The sequence below is a fragment of the Aptenodytes patagonicus genome, chromosome 2, assembly GCF_965638725.1.
Source record: "Aptenodytes patagonicus chromosome 2, bAptPat1.pri.cur, whole genome shotgun sequence".
Taxonomy (NCBI): Eukaryota; Metazoa; Chordata; class Aves; order Sphenisciformes; family Spheniscidae; genus Aptenodytes; species Aptenodytes patagonicus.
The window spans coordinates 46,324,577-46,343,051 of record NC_134950.1 but is presented as its reverse complement, the minus strand read 5'-3'; the positions used below and the strand labels follow the sequence as shown (position 1 = coordinate 46,343,051).

General features: G+C 42.3%; 1 protein-coding gene across 2 annotated transcripts in view; it reads left to right on the top strand.

The window, feature by feature from the left end:
- Nucleotides 1–3,105: 3,105 nt before the first annotated feature.
- SNTG1 (syntrophin gamma 1) overlaps nucleotides 3,106–18,475 on the top strand; it is a 358,073-nt gene continuing 342,703 nt past the window's right edge. For both annotated transcript variants that reach the window (XM_076329728.1, XM_076329726.1), the window contains exon 1: nucleotides 3,106–3,355. The gene's annotated coding sequence lies outside the window, so the exon portion shown is untranslated. The remainder of the gene's footprint in view (nucleotides 3,356–18,475) is intronic.

Here is an 18,475-nt window from a genome sequence, read left to right as displayed (position 1 = left end):
ACTCTGACTTTAAATATTGATTCATGTTCTTGACTACATCCTAAGCTTACCTGAAATCTGATTTCTGTATATGTAAGAATCTTGTGTTTGTGCTGCCCGAAGCAAAAATACAACACAAAATTAACCTTCCAATCGTATGTAAAACTGGCAGTCACACTTATTTCATACAATCATGTAGCATCAGTTTAACAATGATTAAAAATATTGCACACTCTTTTCACCTGGTTTGGTAGAGTTCATCTTCAGCATATTCTTACTGCTAATGAAGCTTAATAACTAACACATATGTATTCTAACAAATGTTGGAATAGTTTGAAAGATCCTGCAGTGAAAATTGTAACAACTTCCTCTTGTGAAAATGAAACTTTCTTGCTTGCTTAAACTATCCTGCTCTTCATCGTCACATAAAGAAAAAAGAGAGAGGTCTCCATGAAAGATGATGGGTTTTCCTACAGGTGGGGGAACATGGCATGTACCAATTAATCTATACCCTGGTTTGAGAGTGGTATGTGAAGGTGGCTTCAATATTGAAAACAGGAGGTTGCCCTGTTGGAATTTGAGTGTGGGACTAGCTCTAGACAGGGTAGTTAAAAGATCATAAAGTATTATTTGTTTCCACTTTGTTTAAAAACTGTGCTCTCAAGGGTTGGGTGTCGACTTTCTCAGCAGGGCATGAGGAAAGAGGGCTACAGTTCCACTTTACTTCTGTGTTTGAATAGTTTTTGGTTCATTACATTTCACTTATTTCAATTCTCAAACATGTATTTTAATCATCCTAGTCCTAATATATGTATAGTGTTAATCATTTATTTTTCCAACCTTGTCAGGAGAACTGTCAGTTCAAACCATTCAATCTTTCAGTAGAACCACAACAGGGCAGATAACTTGGTTGGCTTGTAGCTATCAAGAACTCTGTTAACATCAATCAGTATTAGGAAACAGGGAAAAATAAGGATCTGTATCTCTAGATGAGAACTGAAGTACAAATCTGTTCAATTAGGCATGAAACCTGTCACTGCATAGTCTCATGCATTTATCAACTCAACACTTAACTATACTCTTCAGAGCAACTCTATTATCTTTGCACTTAGCTTGCAGGTAGCCCTCTTTATAAATCCTTTTTCCCCTGAATGGCTCACTACACATTACTGAAGTTAGTATTTATAAAAGGAATTCATAAGGAACAGAAACATTTTTGTTTGCACCAGCTTGGTGGAAGAAGACCTGTTAACTGTAAGATGCATATGAAAATTACTTTTCATTCCAAAAAGCCTAAACGAGTTGAGAGGAAAAGGGTTGGCAGAGGAGCTACAGAAAAGCAAAGCTCAATCTCCTTTTACCAGCCTTTTAATGTTGACCACCCTCCCTGATATCCTCAGCTTGACTACAGAAAACCATTTCCAAGAGCTAAAACGGGGCCCAGAAGATGCGGATGAGGCCACGGCTGCTCCCCCCATCCCCAGTCTAGCAAGAGCACCCTGACGGGCCGGCTCTGCCCCAAACCGCGTTGGAGCAGAGGCTCCGTCTCCCTGCCGCGACAGCTGCGGGATTTCCCTGCCCGCGCCCGCAGCTCCCCACAGCGTCGGCGGGCGGCGGCGAGGCCGCTCCGCGCCCGCTGCGGCCGAGCCCGGCTCCGGGCACCCGCCGCGGGGGAGCCCGCGGGGCTCGCTGCTCCCCGCAGCCAGCGCGGGGGAGCGGGCTCCTGAGGGGCGGTTCCGTTGGCGGCTCCCCCCGGGCTCCCTCCTTCTCCTTTTTCCTCCTGCGTTGATTCTCCTCCTCCCCCGCAGCCTTCGCGGAGGCGGGTCGGTGCCTGGCGGCCCCCGTCCCGAGGGGAGATGCGGCTCCCCCGCGGCGGCCCGCCCCTCACCGGCCTGTGCGTATGGGGGGTGTGTGCACATGCATCTCTATATGTATTATATATATGCGTGTGCGTCTACATCGCACTGATCTGCCACGTTATACCGTATCATTTCAGCGCTGCCCGACGGGGAGGGCGATGCCTGCGGGCGATGTCCAGCGGGGCGCCGTGTGCCGCTGTTAGAGGCACGGACGTGCGGAGGAGGAGGGAGGGGACCACGCAGGGGCTTGAGGGGGGAGCACCCCCGCACGCTTTGCGCCTTTTGGGCCCCTTCCTTGCCCGAGGCTGCCCGGGAGAGCGGGGCTCGCTGTGCTTCGGTGCAGGGTAGGGGCCGCAGAGCCGTGGCCCGGGTTAGAGGCTGGGAGACGAGGGGGGAAGGTCGCGCCCGAACCGGCAATGGGATAAAACCGGCACCAAATTTATTCCAAACATGGGGGTCGATGTATTTTCTCTCTGGCGAGCGGTCAGCCTAGACCCATTCACGCAGCCAGGAGAAACGGCAGCCGTGGAAGTTGAGGAGAAACGGAGTCTCACTGAGGCGGGAGAGGGGGCGGACAACTTTCCCGCCTGGGCACAGGGGAGAGCTGACAGCCGCAGCTCCACAGGACAGGGGAGGGCTCCGCGGGCTCCAGGCGAGCGGGGTCCCCCGCGGCCTGGGGGGACACCGCCGCCCCCCGGCGGACCGGCAGCTCAAGCGGCGCCGAGGCCGGGAGCGCGCTGCCCCCCGCCCGCCGGGGGTCGCCGGCCGCCGCGGCGGGACGGGCCGGGACAGGCGCGGCGGGAGGGCCGCGCTCCCCCGGCGTGCCCGGCCGAGCCTCCCGCTGCCCGCCGGAGGCGGCCCCCAGTGCGGCGCGGCGCCTAACCGCCCGCTCGCCCCGCTCCGCCGCGGGGGCCGGCCTGGGGGAGGGCTGCGCGTCACCGGATCTCGTGGCACCGGCAGCGGGGCGGCGTTACGGAGCGCCCCGGGAGCGGCGGGGGGGCGGGCGGCGGTCCCGGGCGGGGCCGGCATCGCCGCGGCTGGCTGCGGCCGCGGTGGCGGCGGCGCGCCGCCTCGCCTCCCCTCGCCTCGCCTCGCCTCGCCTCGCCTGGCCGCTCGCCGCCGCGGAGGGGCGGCGCTGCCTCCCCGCACTCCCCCGCCCGGCGCCCCCGCTCCGTCTCCGGGAAGGGCGCGGGGAGCCCCACGCTCCCCCTCGGCGCGGCGGCGGAGTTTGAGCCGGCGGCGGCGGCGGCTTGGGTGCGATGCCGTGTTAGCCGGCGGCCCGCCCCCGAGGTAGCGCCGGCGGGAAGGGGCGCGAGTTGCCGGGGCTGTGGCTGGCACCATGGGCACCGGGCTGGGGGGCGCGGCGGCCGGGCTCCCTGAGCGCTCCGGCTGAGCCCGGAGATGTGCCGGCGCCCTGTGGAAATATTTTGGAAATAGCGCGGAGCGGTCCGAGGAGGACGAGCGGCACAGCGTTTCACCAGCTGAGAGGAGGTCGCCCGGCGGTGGTGTACAGGCAAGTAAGTGCTCCTTTTCTGCTGTCTTTTCGCTGCGTTACCTTCGTCTCGAGTGACTTTTTTTTTGCAGCTGTTGGTCGCCCGCTCCTGGTTTGGAGGCAGGATGGTCGGCGGCGCCAGCGGCAGTTTTCAGGCGTTTAGGTGCGGGAGGTTTGTGGCTGGGATTGCAGGGGAGCCCCGCTCCAACTCTGCCGGCGGGCATCCCGCCGGTGCGGTGCTCCGGCGTGGTAGCCGGGAAGGAAGCACAGCGTCCCAGTGCTTCCCACTTCTGCAGCTGTAGGAGATGATGCTTTCTTACAGGCGTTAATATAAAATGCCTTCTCCTTTGTGCTGAGCTATAACTAAATTGTAGGAGTCTCTTAATTGCTCTCCATCAGTGCTTCTTGTAGGAGAGAGGCAGGGTCCGTGTTAACCTTTCAGACCCACTTATGGGTTAGGATAGTGAACCCAGAGTTTTGGTTTTTATGCCTTTAACTTTCTTGTGCCCTACCTGGTGATTTTCTTTGAGATGCTTTTGCTGTGAGGATATGGTTTGCCCAGCCTTGTTTGTTTGCTTACTTTTAGCCTGTGGGTATTTATTGCTATACTTGACATTGTCATGAAACAAAAAGTTGACTGTAATTTATTTCAGTATATGGAGCACGCTTTGCAGGCAGGGGACTAATTCTGCTCTCGGAGGAACTCCACTTCCTAGGAGGAGGCCCGTGGGACTGTAATCTCTTGCTAAAACCTCAGAGATCTCAGAGCAGACCTGTCACACTGCAAAGAATGAATTCTCCCGTTCACCTTTCAGCACTGATAGCGTATAAGCTAAGCAGCCTGCCTTCCGATATCCATGAAACACCTGTCTCTGAAACGCAGGGGATAGAGATGTGAATTCTGGGCAGGTTTGGGAGAAGACAGAACTTCAGTCAGTGTTTAATTAAGTTTGCTCTTATTGATTTCCTTGGTGTCTTCTCTATGAGCCTGAAAACTACAATCCTTTATAGTGACCTTGGTGTACATTCTGTTCTAACATGAAAGCAGCACAGAATAAAAGCATTTACACAGATTTATAGCTAAGCTCTGACATTTCACTAAGAGCTCAGTCAGTTCCAGTGAACATGGTAGTTTCAGCAGGGGCACTGGGCATGGTGTGTGTGTAGGAAATAACTTGGGGAAATAACTTGCTAATAGTGATGAAAGTGTAAGTTGCAATGTTGGAAGTATATGCTCCTGCAGAAATGTCGCTGTGCGTGAAATGTTTGTTGAGTTTTGGATATTTTGTTTTCTATTCAGTGAGATCTCTAGCGAACGGGGTGTGTGGGCGTGCGTAGCAATCTCAGAGCTTCCCAGGTTAATGCACTTTGATTTGTCAGTAGCAAGAGATCTTTCTATGCACCGAAATACACATTTTTACATAGATGCAATATTGGCATAATCAGATTAAAAGATGTTGGGATGGCAGTACTGTCAATGTGTAACTAACTCAAGTTTGCAGCAGGAAGATAAAGTAAGCCTTTCCCATAACGGTGGATGGAGCTCACTGTGGGTAAGCCGGCTGAGGGGACTGTCATTTGTTTCAGTGCAGTTTAGAGAGAGCTTTCCTGTGGTTCTGACTCTCTGAAGATACTGTGAAACACAATTAGAGTAACTGTTGCTAGACAGTGGGACGCAAACCTGTCCATTACTTACGGAGAGCTTTCCTGTGGTTCCTACTTCGGATCTCTGAAGAATCTGTGAAACACAATTAGAATAACTGTTGCTAGACAGTGGGACGCAAACCTGTCCATTACTTAAAACACTCAGCTGCTTCTGTGTCATATCAAAAAAAGTATAGTTTTTAGCAAAGTCTTCCTATGGTTTTATTGTAGTAATTCCTTCCTCTGTTGCAGAGTGGCAGGCTTTCACTAGGCATGTGCAAGGGAGATCATAAAACACTGAAGCATGCACTGATCTGGAATTCCTTTGGGCTATATATTACATTTGTGGTTTCCACAATTAACATAAGTAACTGCTTATACCTGATCATGTAAATAAATGGGTATTAAAAATTATATTAGCTTTTGTCACTTCTGATGCATGTTGTAGAGCCCTTTTCTTCCTTTTTTTTTTTTTAGTCCTTCAAACTAATCTAATGCTATACTCGCTCTTTGCCTGGAGAGGAAGAAAACATAATTTAATGATGTATCACTTGGCTTTTGCAGTATCTTGTCCCATAGCTATGAGATAATCTAATGAAGGTCCCTGTCACTGGATTAAAGAACATACTGCTCTAGACTTCTACTTAGGGCCAGGTTTTCAGTTTTCACTCGGTTACATGGCCAAAGCACTGAGTTTTCACAGGGTCCGATAGAAAAAAAAGAAACATTTCTTTTTCTGTTAGAAACTTGAAAAGAAAGGACAAGGTAAGACCTGAGGTCTTTAAGGACATATTTACAAAATGACAACTTCTAAGATACTAATCAAACCCCTTTATCTTCACACATTTTCTCTATCTTTAACTTGGTGCTTGTCCAAAAGCCTTTCTGCATATTTATACTTCAGTTTAAAATGTGTGTAGTTCTTAATTTTAAAAACTCACGAGTGGCCATCACACAGTTCACTGTAAGGCTATTCTAGTATCCTCTTTAATGTTCTGTATCCCAGTTTGCTTGTATCTTTTGAATCAAAGATTTCCAAAGTACAGTATATTCAACTTTATAGCATGCATTTTTATTTTAATACTATGCAAATCTCTTTAACAGAGAAGATGTTGACTTGGTTCAGAAATTTCAGGGCAAGCTTAGAGATTATGTTTCTTTCCTGATTTTTTTCATGTTTGCTCAGACATGCTGTTTGGCTTGTCGGGCATAACTTTCATGAACTGACAGAAAGATCTGTAAGCAAAATTGAACATACCAACAGTTAAGCATGGTTTTTCTAGTCAGCCCAACCCAACTGAGTGTGTCATTTCTATTTATTCATCTTAAATATTAAACCAAACAAACAAACATACAAACAAGAGCTGTAGTCTGCTCTCAGTTCTTCCTTCTGAAGTTCTCAGATAAGTACCATTTCTTCATGCTCATAATTTAGCACTGGTCCTTGTGCCTGAGCTACTAGGAAAACTGCGATACTGTCAGTATTTCTTACCGGTGGTCATCACCATGTTTGTTTGCATGCATTGTCAAGAAGGTAAGGAGTTGTAGTGAATAGTAAGAAATGTCAAATGGATTTAATGTGTAGTCTTTCTTGGCCCTTCTCATGGCTGTGCTTACAGTTCAGGTTTCCAGGGAGAGGACTGGATGTGGGTGGGTTGAATCCCAATTTGAGTCTGCTGCATCAACATGTACCTCTGGCAGTATGCTGTGACATTGGCTCAGCATGATTACACAGCCGACCTTCTGTATTTGCCCTGAGTTTTACCTACCGTAACTGGAAGAGTCAGAAAGCCTTACTGTCATTGTGGCCAGACTAAATTTTCTGCATTCCTGTTGCAGATCAGAGGAAGGAGAGAAAGCATACTTAAAAAAACCCAAACAAAACCAGATCATGCCTCAAAGATACAGCTGTAATCAACACTAGGGAATGCAGTGGAGACACAGCCAGTGAAATTCACATATATATTTAATTATCCAAGGAAGAAATTATTATTCATCTTGAGAGATTGATTTAGTAGGTGATGTGTCTACTGCTTATGAAGAAGAGCTACGTGATATGGAAATAAAGCTTTTCTCCACTGTGCACTTCAGATGTGGCTGTCACTGTCCTTTTGGACTCTGAGCCTTATCTTCAGTAATTAGCTCAAGTTAGCCAGAAGAGGTAGAACGCTTGGCTGTGTGATGAGTCTGGTGGTGCAGGAGCCAAGGGCTCCTGCCAGGTTGTTTCCTGGGGACTTGCTCTCTTCAATTTATTAAAGTAATGGGTAGAGGGAGACTAATCAAGAAGAGTGTTTGGGATGAGATTAATTTCACAGCTTGTTCTCCAATTTGCTTTGGGTAGTGTTGGACAAAACCCTAAAAGTTCTTAACTCTGATACTAATGTAAGAGTAATAGTAGATTTGAGTTACATACGTGTAGTTGTTCTAAAAGATGGGGTTTTGCATGTGAGACCAAAACATGGATAAATGATACTGTTGGACAAGGTTTGCTGTGCCACTCCAGCACAAAAGAATGACTTTAACGATGAGGCGTGGATGGTTTGTGGAAGGCTGAGCTGTACCTTCCACTGTGAAAAGCAGGAGGTTCCTCACGCCAGGAGCTGAACACAGCATGTCCGTCTTGCTCTGAGGGTGGAAGTGGATGTTCCTGGAGCGGAACAAGCCCTGGAGCAGAGCGAAAGTCTGTCACTGAGCTTGCAGGGTGCTTTTCAGCAGCCACTGAAATTCCTGTGTGAGATGTCATTGAGGTAAAGGCACTGATGTTTTACTGCTTTAATACTGGCACTGATACTGAGTCTGTGAAAGAACTCATGGCTTCAGAGATGCCGTGAGTGCAGTTGATTGTTGGCTCAATTGATTATTCTGCAGATAGTTATAATCTAGTTCTCATCTCAAGAGTGTTGGATTTTTTATTTTTTTCCTATGAAGTAGTTGTAACTTGCTGTTAGATTTGGGTACTCCTTCCCTGGTTAGGTGAGATTTTGGTTCAAAAGTGTGCTTTTAAAGCTGATGACATCTGATTCTCATCTCAGATTCTTCAGCTGATTCTTTTCTCAATGTAAAGACTATTTTGCTATTTTTATTGAATTTAGTGTAAAATTGTCAGTGATTTCAACAGGTATAATACTCAGTTCTCAGAAATCTTCTCAAAGTTTGAAATTAATACATAATACAGTTGTTAATATTTGCCTTAATATAAAGGATTGATTCTTAATTACATAATTGTTTTTGAAATTATTTTTATGAAATGCTTTGCTATTTCTAAATAAATCTTCATTCAAAATTATGTGAGAGAGCTTTTCTAGTCAGTCTACATGGCAAAATGTTTTGATTAACTATTTTAACAGTTGTGAATAATGAACTGTATGTTTCAGCTTCTGCAACACAAATGGACATTGATTTTCTTTGGCTTGCTTTTGACCCCTAAAGAAGTAAAGCAATTACAATTATGCTTGTAAAAGAACTCTCTTCTCTCTCTCCTATCATTTGATATATATTATAAACAGCCTTTGAGAACTGATCTATGTTAATCAGATTTTTTTCAAGTGAAAAAGGAGGGGAAGATCATCAGTTCTACAGTTGTCTTGCAGCAATAGGTTTCATCACACACAGCTGTCTGCCTGTATCCATTACCGGTTGGTATCACAGCTGTATGTTCCTGAATGCAGAAGAATTCACACACAGTTCTTCACACAACTGTTTTAATTGGTTATTAAATGGCAGACATTTATGTGGCAATATAAGGGTTTGGCCCATGCAGAGCACTTGACATGTAACAAAACACACACTGATGCATGTGTAGAGCTCTTCTGAAATCTATCTGAAGACAGATTTTGAGTAAAAATCAGCATCAGACCTATGCCTCTATGGGTTTTAACATTTGGAGTGCATTTCTTCTCATCCTGTGGGTTATGTATTTTGCTTTTTTATGAAACAACTTTATGAACACAGAGTGTAATATATAATAAAAAATAGTCTTTTCAAAATCAGTGTTAGGCTTTAATAACATGGAGGAATGGATGTAAAAGCAAACTGGGGTTACAGTTCCGAGGAGCCGGAGCAGTTAACACATTATGAACGGGGCATGATTGGCCACTGCCAGGGGTGCAGTTAGTGGCAGGGCTCCCTGTTGGCAAACTAAGCAACTCTATTAACGTAAGTGCAAAAATAGCTACGCTATTGCTTTTTCAGCTGAAGGAACTTCTCAGTCAAATACAGTGACATTCGTGAGGGAATTTTACTGGAGGGAGCCTGCTGTAACTGTGCTAGATGTTTCTAAGCAAAGTATATAGGAATCATGACAGCATCTGATGATTATTACCTCTCATTTTTCTTTAAGTCACTGAGATTAGGAAGGACCTTCCCAGATAATTGAATGCACAAGTAGAGAATTTCTTTCTACACTATGTCATTTGTCTTTCAGCTAGTTAATTCTTAAGCATCTGTAGTAATGGTTCATCATATGCTTCTTTTCACAAGTTACTGTCTTATGCAGTTGTGAGGTTGTCTGGGCTATTTTCTTGGGATGTCTTAATTAAAATTGCCTAAATTTCAGTTTATTAATCTGTTTATACAGCAGCTTTTCTTTTCACTACATTAAAAGACCTCCTAGTAATCTGAGCTGATCTTACTGATCAGTGATTATACATTCTTTTTTTTTGTTATTATCTATGTTCTCAATGCCATTTATATACTATATATGTTTGCAAAGTTTTCTTGTTAGTTTAAAAAAAAAAACACCTTCCTATTTTTGGGAGATGGACTATGTGATTATTCATTGCATTCTTTGGTTAGTAGAGAAGTCCAGTTGTTAACAGTGATTTGATACTGTCATTTATTGCTATACTCCTACAAAGCATGTCCTTTCATGTACCTCTTATTGCCTCTTTTTTAACCTCTTCATAATGATATTACGATACCTCTTCCTGAAATGAAAATCTCAAGGTTAATTTCAAGCATTATTTATTTTACTCATGTAGTACATTTTGCATGCAATTGATTCTGTAGGTTTTTGTGCTCTGCTTTTGTGTGTCTATGTACAACTCCATTAAGATTACTATATTATCCTTTATATACTGTGTGTTTACAGGACTGAGTCCATGACTTTTCCTCTTTGAAATTAGACTTGATTTTTTCTTTTATAGTTAACTCTTTGCTATTATATATTAGCTGCAATTGCCTAACAACAGCAGAAACATGCTTTTTTGTGGAAAAGTGTTTTGGGAAATGGGAAAAGAAAATATTTGGGGACCGGTTCCTTTTTGGCAAATTACAAGAACATCATCTAGCATCTACTGAAATTAACTGGACTTTTTCTGTTAAGTTCATACATTGTCTATGGACCCATTTTTTTTTTTCAGTATTGAACAAGATTACTTAGGTCTTATTACTTTTAAGTTTTTTTTCAGGTTTCAACCCTGAACTAGCTCATTTTTGCCTAAAAATGATAATTTGGCTTGATACAACTTTATTGTTTTCTGCAAGGAAATAAGGGATTGAGGATGTAGTTTGAATATATAGAAAAAATAGATTTAGAGTAGAGAATATTACACTGTAGACCTTATTATGTCACATTTGGGGAGGAGTAGAAAGCCTGCTTGGTCCAATCAGTTACCCTGTTGTGTTGTTGCTGTATTGAATATTGTCTCTAAAAAAGCTGATAATGTGCCCAACATCATAATCTTAAAAGAATTGCTGTACAACTACTCTTTTTTATCAAAAGTAAAATGGGAAATTCTGCAAAGCAAGAAAGATACTAACATGTGGATTGGTTGATATATCTGGTTAAGGAAGAAGTCTGTTATTCTGAGAGAGAGAGAGAGAGAGATATCCCTCAGATTCCTGTTAGGCAGGTGAAGAGAGTTTGGGGATGATGGTAAAACTCAGGAAATGGTTTAAATATCAGTCCTTGATCCTTGAATAAATGTTTTATTAAAATAGAGTGAAAAGAGGAGTCGTATCCAGTGTGGCTGAATGGCCAGTACTGGGGGAGGACATCCAGTTCTGAGAGGGTCATCTGGAAATGGACCTGAATCTCTGCTCCCTCAGCCTCCAGGCTTTGTGGCTGAGATGTTTGGCAGAAAGTATGGGATGTCAGTATTGGAGCAGTGGAGAAAGACTCTTGTGGCATTTTTTGTTAGCTCTTTATTTCAGCTAGTAGATTCAAGACAGCCTGTTTTTGTGTAGGTAGTGAATCCAATCAGAGTGATCCGGACAAGCTCCTGTGAAGCTCTTGCACCTAGGAGAATGGATTTAATGAATTTGCAGGCTGGTACAGCTTCCTGCTAAGCCCCTGACACCCAATGGGGTTTAGGATTGCATGATGCTTTGTTTTAGGGGAGAATTTTCCTCCAGTCGATACAGACCAACACTTCTGCAAGAGTCAGTCCTCAGAATATGGCACCTGCTTCACCACATTATATTATTTTCTAATGAACTTTTCTTACGAGAGTGTTTGCTACAGTAGATTCAAACAGGAATGCCTTTTAATGGGTTTATTCTGTGTTCAGTTTCAGGATATGTTTAAATTCTTAAACATTATGAAGAAACATGATGTCTACCTATCCTGAAAAAGTGCATCAGAGAAGAATCAAGTATGTTTTCTACTGGGTAGCAGTAGGGAGAGATTAAGACCTGATATGAAGTGCCTATTTGAGAAATATCCCTGACTTAGCGTGTCCCCTCTAGTACCAAATGGGACAAGCTACAATAACTTGTTGTCACAGGAAATCACAATCAGGAACCTGCATATGCAGGTGAACATAGCTATATGTGCTTTCTTAGGAGAAGAAGGTGTCGTGCAGCTGCTGACCTTAGACATTATAACTCTTTATGCAGGGAGAGATGGTACCTTTAATGGGAATTCCTCACCCTAACTATGCATACTGTGATAGAGCCAGGAGGTATTCTCGGAATCTCAACACTGAAACCTTGAAGAAACCTATAAGCATCTTTTCCCTACTTATTTCTTAAAGGAATTAATTTAAATAAAGCTTTCCTTATGTCAGTGAAATATTTACCAAGAAGAGCAGAAGCTTTTAATGGCTTATAATGTGTTATGAAGGGCAATAGTAATGACTATTCAGCAGACAGAGCTGCAAGCTCTTTAAGGGTTATAAAATGCAGATAAGATGTCACATACAGCTGTTCATTAGAAAGAATTATAGTAGGTGTTTAAGGAAACTAATAGGGAACTCTGCTGTTTTTCACTCTGGATTTTTTTTGCCACCTTTTACTCTCGGGAGCATAAAATGACATAACACTTTCCCTGCTAGCTACTGCACGGTAGTACTGACCACCATGTGTATACAGCAGTATGCCTTCTATACAGTTCTTTGATGGCCGCAGGACTGTAAGCCTCAGAAGGCCAGTAGCTGGGGTCATAAACATCTAAATAGACTGTATGAAAGAAGGCAGAAAAATACAGTGGGTTTGCTTTTGCATTCTTTATGCTGTGATAGAGAGAGGATATGTGTGACCCTTGAAAAGAGGAAAAGGTAAATAGCTGCATTTCTAGACAAAGCAGAGAGAGAACTGCAAGAAGGACAGAAGCAAGTTGTTTGATGAGAGAGCCGCTGTCCGTGTCCTTGAGGGGAAAGTGATGCTTCCCAAGACTGCAATTGTTCAGTAATGTTCAGAATTATGTCCTTGAAATATGGACCTGCTACTCATGCAGAAGAGTTCTGCCAGAAGTGTGTTCCCTGTCTGTATCAGAAATGTCTGGGAAAGACTGTATCTGTGTCATTGTTCTCCAAAAGTCCCATAAGTTTCCCATATTTAAAGCAGGACCTCATGCGCAGGAATTCAGTTGCATCCTTAGATGGACCACTCACTTCTGCGGGTCCATTTGGGGATGTAGTTGAGATGCTTTAGCTCTTCAGGCTATCTAAGATTAGCCTTTTAGTGCACAAGAAGCAAAATGGAAATTGGTGAGGTCCTGAGGTTGTCTCACGTTAGGAGAGATGGAAAAGTGGCATCACCAGGATTTCTCTTCCTTTTTGCCCTGCCGTACATGTATATACATGTATCTCTGGCTCAAGATAAATTTTGCGATAAATTTGGCTTCATATACACGCCTGTTCTTATGAGAGACTCTACAGTGCTCAGAAGCCTGTGGAGACTAAGTGGAGTTATGGATCTCATGTCACAATTCTAATTTCTTTAGAAAAATTGTCTGGGCACCTTCCTTTCCAGCAAATAGAACTGGAACAAATAGCTGGAACCACCTCTAAAGGCAACTGTAAAAGTGTAAAATTAAGACTGTGAGCTTTCTAAATACTAATTCTGCTTCAGAGAAAGTAGATGAGAAGGAGGCTGCTTTCATGGATCAAGTGTCAATATCTCTCCAGTTACAAAGCAATACACAAGATTAACTTACATTCCTCATTTCATGGCAGCAGAATCATCTTTTCTGGATGGCAAGAAGTATTTTAGATCTTCATACATATAGAGTCTTTCTCTGCAGGCATTTAAAGTGCTGGAAAAAACCTCTTCACAAAAGCTCACAAAACCCAGGCAGTACTTTGAAGTTTTCCAATTACAGCTAAATGTCACTTTCTGCAGGTTTGTGGCATGTAAATAGCTGGAGATGCTACTGCAAGGAAAGCTAGTCCTTTATTTTTAAAAATATACATCTGTAGTAGTAACCTATATTTATGAGTGTATAAACTGTCCTGCTGTGTGTTCAAAACCTATGGTTTCGCCCACCCACCTGTTTGTTCGTCAAAGCTTTTTGTTAGCTTAAAAAGAAGGTATAATTACATAAATACCATCTTTTATTTGAAAGATTTTTTTAACACCATCCATGTGAAATACACTCTTGTATTTAGAAATTATGAGAAACAACCTGAAAACATGCTTTTAAGTATCACAGAGTAATGCTAGACATCAAAATTATGGTCTCTTATACAAGCCAATTGTTTTCACAGTACTGGAGCACATTTGGGATGCAGGTTAGGGGCAGTGTTTGACCTTTGAGTTTTTTACTATGCAAACAAATCCAACATAGTGAGTACACACACAAGATGCTCTAGATTGGGAATAACTGTATATACCAATAACACCTATCTATGCAGCCTTCGATTTAGAATGAGGGTCCCTCCAGACTCTGTAAGTCAAATCTCCAGAGTGATGTTTAGAACTCTAAAAAAAGGGAAGTAAAAATCAATAAAGAAGTAATTTATAAACATAATTACTGTAGGCAAAGTCACAGATCTGTGCAATATGCAGCCATAGGCTGGCTTGGGGAACAGACATAGCCAGGTTCTTGTTCCTAAACATGCAGAGAGGCCTAGCCACGATATACTGATTAATGCTAATTGAGAAGGGACAGTTACCTTCTTATTTGTCCCACTGTTTTTCCTCCCCTAATAGATCCATACCTCAGGGTGAATTTAAGCTCTGGACCTTGAGTCTCTGGATCTAGCATTTAAATATTCACAGTAATGCTATATGACATTGGTTCCAGTGATGTCTTTTTTGTGTGTACTGGGTGAATGGGAGGTTGACGAAAAAGTGGTCTTGCTCTCAACTCCAGTATCTTTTTTTTTTTTTTTTTTAGGGGACGTTTCTCATGGTTATACTTCCTAGACTGTGAAAATTCATATTTTAAGTAAATGATGATTCTAATTTTTCACCTGCTTGTGTATACTGCATTATTTGTGCTGTGTTGTCTAACACAGTCAAGAAGAAAACTGAGAAGAGCCAGAGTTAGCTTCTGTGCCAAAGTCTGGTGGCCAGGAAAGAAGCCTGCATATTTAACCAAAACAAAGGTTGTTGTTATGGGTCATAAAATATAATTTTTTATTTTTATTTTTTAAGATGGAAAACCTGCGGTGTTACATGCAGCAGGTATCTAAAGTGAACGTTCTGCTGCTCATAATCAGAAGGCTCCTCAGTCCTGTAGCTGCTGGAAAGGAGACACTGTGTGTTGTTCTCTGTATAGAGATAATTGGGATAATCCTCATGGCAGTCGTACTGCTGATTTCCCTAGCAGCCTACATGCGCGTGCTTGGAACAAGTGTGCAGGTGCTTTGTAAGAGCGTAACAGGCATGATGTGTGGCTGAATCAGCTCTGTCTTCCTCGACCTCGACCAGAGGATGTTCTTCTACTGCAAGCTCAGTTTTCATCAGTATGGGAAGCCTTCGATTTACTGAAATATGCAAGGCAGCTTCTGAAGTGTGAAATGATTTATATAATGGTCCCTTCCGTCTGAGTAGCTACCTGGTATCTGGGGCCTTGCTGGAGCGCTCCTGTTGAAAGAAGATAGCAGATGCATATCGGAGATTTCTGTGGTGGCACCCTTTTTATTTACAAAGATTGGACATAATATTTCTGTTACAGGTCAGTGAACACGCTGCAGACAGTTGCTTGTGGCAAAAACCACTTTTGGGGTAAGCGTTGTGCCCCACAGAGCTTGGGCTCTGTTTCTTCTCACAACCATGACTGACACGATGTCTGTTCTGTCTCCCTTCTTGCATGTTGTGGCCCATCAAGCCTTTAGCTCCTGCGTTTGCAGTCAGTCAGCACCAGGAAGGCCATGCATTAAGTTCTTTTTGGCATCTTCTTGGGTGGTAGTTTACAGGAGAGAGTGTGATTAGTCATGGTTATTTATGAGATTCATAGTTCTGAGACTTACTTGCTGGAAACCCATGAGATCTTCAGCATAATAAATCTATAATGGCATGATACAATGATATAAAAGTACATAATTCAAAGAAGGAATGGTAAGTGGAGAATGTTTCTTTGTTGTTCGCGTGTACAGCAGTGAGCATAGATGGTAGCTCTTTGAGGTACAAGGTGCCATCATGATAGAAGTAAAAGTGATTTGAGTTACAAAGACTGTTGTCAACTCATCTATAGAACTTCAGTTACAATGTTTGTTTCTATTTCTGGTTACTGACACATATATACAGAGAATATATTTCTCTTAAATTGCCATAAGGTTTAATTTTGCTTTTCAGCCAACTTTTCCCTGAAGGCATGACAAAATTGGTAATTTGAGAGCAGCTCATTTTAATATTTTTGAGGATGGTTAGAGCTTCACATTTATTATTTCCCTCCCCAGTATTTCTGTTGTATCCTTTACAGGCTTATGTTTCTAACATATATGTGTGTATACATGTGTTTGTAATAGATACATGTCTATATATCTGTGTTAAATATGATATACTAAGTGCTTGTCAGCCTTGATAGCCCTGGAATTTGGAAATCTATAATAAACCCATCTTTGATCATGACAGTGGCCGCATTACGTGGCTGGATGTTCTTGTGGCTTCTTTTAGACCTACATAAAGCACACGGTGGCCTATGCTTGTACAGGAATTGACCCTCTTTCAGATAATCTTTCTCACGCTGTGTACCCTCCTCAAATCTATTCAGGACTGCAAGTGAGGATCATCTTCCTGGCCTGTTAAATCTTCTCTTTACATGCTTCTGCTTGTTCCCCCTTCCTCACATCAAGCTGAAGCTTGCTTTTTGTTTTCAAGGGTTTTGCTTAGTAAAGCCAAGCTGTATTTAGCAGCTTACTGAGAATTTTGTTCTTACCACTGGTCCACCACTGTCTGAATTGCCTGTTCTGTCCCTTGAAATTTCCATAATGTATTACATGTATATTTTTCTGTCCCCTATGAAAGTAAAAATGCTCTACTTGAAAATCTGCTTTTATAACATTCAATTGTCATCTTAACTTCTACTAGGATGCTTGCAGATGGTTTCCATCTGGAACTGATTTCAAGCCTAAATGAGAAGTTTTTTCAGTGGTTCATTTTGAATAATTTTGTATGAATTGTTTTATATAATTCAGTGAGATCTTAATGCCTAATTTTTGAGTAACTGAAATTTTGCCTTTTTTTCTTTTTTGTCCTGCTAATCCAATAATAGAATCTACTTAATGTACACTGTTGTGTATTAAAACATCCTGGCACAAAGCATGAAAATAGTGTTTCTTGTTTCAGTAACTATGCTTGAATATTTAATTTAAAACTATTTAATATACATTTATTCAGTGAAATTGCAGATGCTTGATGTGAATGTTTTTAGACATCTGCCTTTAGGCAGTATATACCAGACAAGGGCAGATTACCTGGAAATTTACTTTCAGCTTGATAAAACATCCCTGTTTTGTTTATGGATAAATCTTCAGCATTTGACAGCAGTGGCAGTGGTTGGCGTTAGATTCCTTGGACTTAAGCCTGTTTCCATTTATTCAGCAAAAGAAAATTCAAAGTGCTAGTATCAAGAGTTGAGTTTAAAAATACAGGAAAAAGACTTAAGAACAAACAGCTTGGAAGAGTGAAATTACACATATCAGTTTGAATGTACAGTGAATTAAAAAAAGCAGTGAATTAGTGAAGAGAAATTTTACTCTTGAATCCAGACTGTGAAGATGTGAAGTGTGGGGAGACCCAAAAAGAAGACATGGATCCTGGTGTGTACTGAACCAGCTCCTGCCCAAGTCCCCATCACAGTCATGAAATGTTGGTGTGGGCAACGAGCACTCAACTAGGCAGTGCTGGACGGCTGCAAAGCTGACCTACCTCTTCCCTTTGAAAACAAATCTTGGTCTTTCTTTTTATACTGTATACTCTCTTCCTCAGAGTTTGTAGTCCAAAAATAACATAGCAAACGAGCATACTGCTGGAAGAAAGGAGTGGTGAACCCTTCTTAACTAAAGAGAACCTGGGCTGGGAAGTGGGTTAATGTGTGGGTTTTGTGGGCTGATCAGAAGCTGTGTGAACAACTGATAGTTAAACTGGCCTGTTAATGATTTTTTTCCAAATTGTCTTATCTATAATTTAGAGGAATTTTACCCCAAACTTTGCTATGTGTAATATTTTTCATTACTGAAGTTTAAGTAAATTTCAAAACTGTAAGTTGTTTTAATTTAAACTTAGTTATTTCATTTTGGCAATGTCAAGTCCACTGACTAGAGTGAGATCTCAACAGGGAACTGGAACTTCTGAATTAGATTTACCCTGTGATCACCCCATAGGCTTAAGCAAGTCACATAAATTTCTTTTGGCTCGTTTACCCCATTTAGCTTAAATTCATACTTGGTGGACACATGGGTTAGTACTTTGAGACTTCATTAATGAATGGTTACATAAAGTTTTATTCCCAGTAGTTAGAGACAGTAGAGGCACATAGTGTGTTAGATATCAATTTACACACATTTTTGGTTTTTCAGAGTATTTTGCATGATCTAGTAGCAAATTTCTGTACACTTGAAGTCATTGCTTTCTCTGATGTAGTATTACATTTTGGAAGGACATTACACAAACCTGGAAAATAATTTGATTTGTTGTAGGAGCATTTAAAATGGATTTGTCTAAATCTATTCTTGACATAAATTAAATTTGATATGAAGTCATATTTGCTCATTTTCCAGTCTCTGTCTTAATTGATACATTGTAAGGAGGAACATTTGGAGGTCTTAGGATTCATGTACTATAATAAGCACTTGAAGGAATCTCTCTGCGAGCATTTTGTCTGTGACTAGAG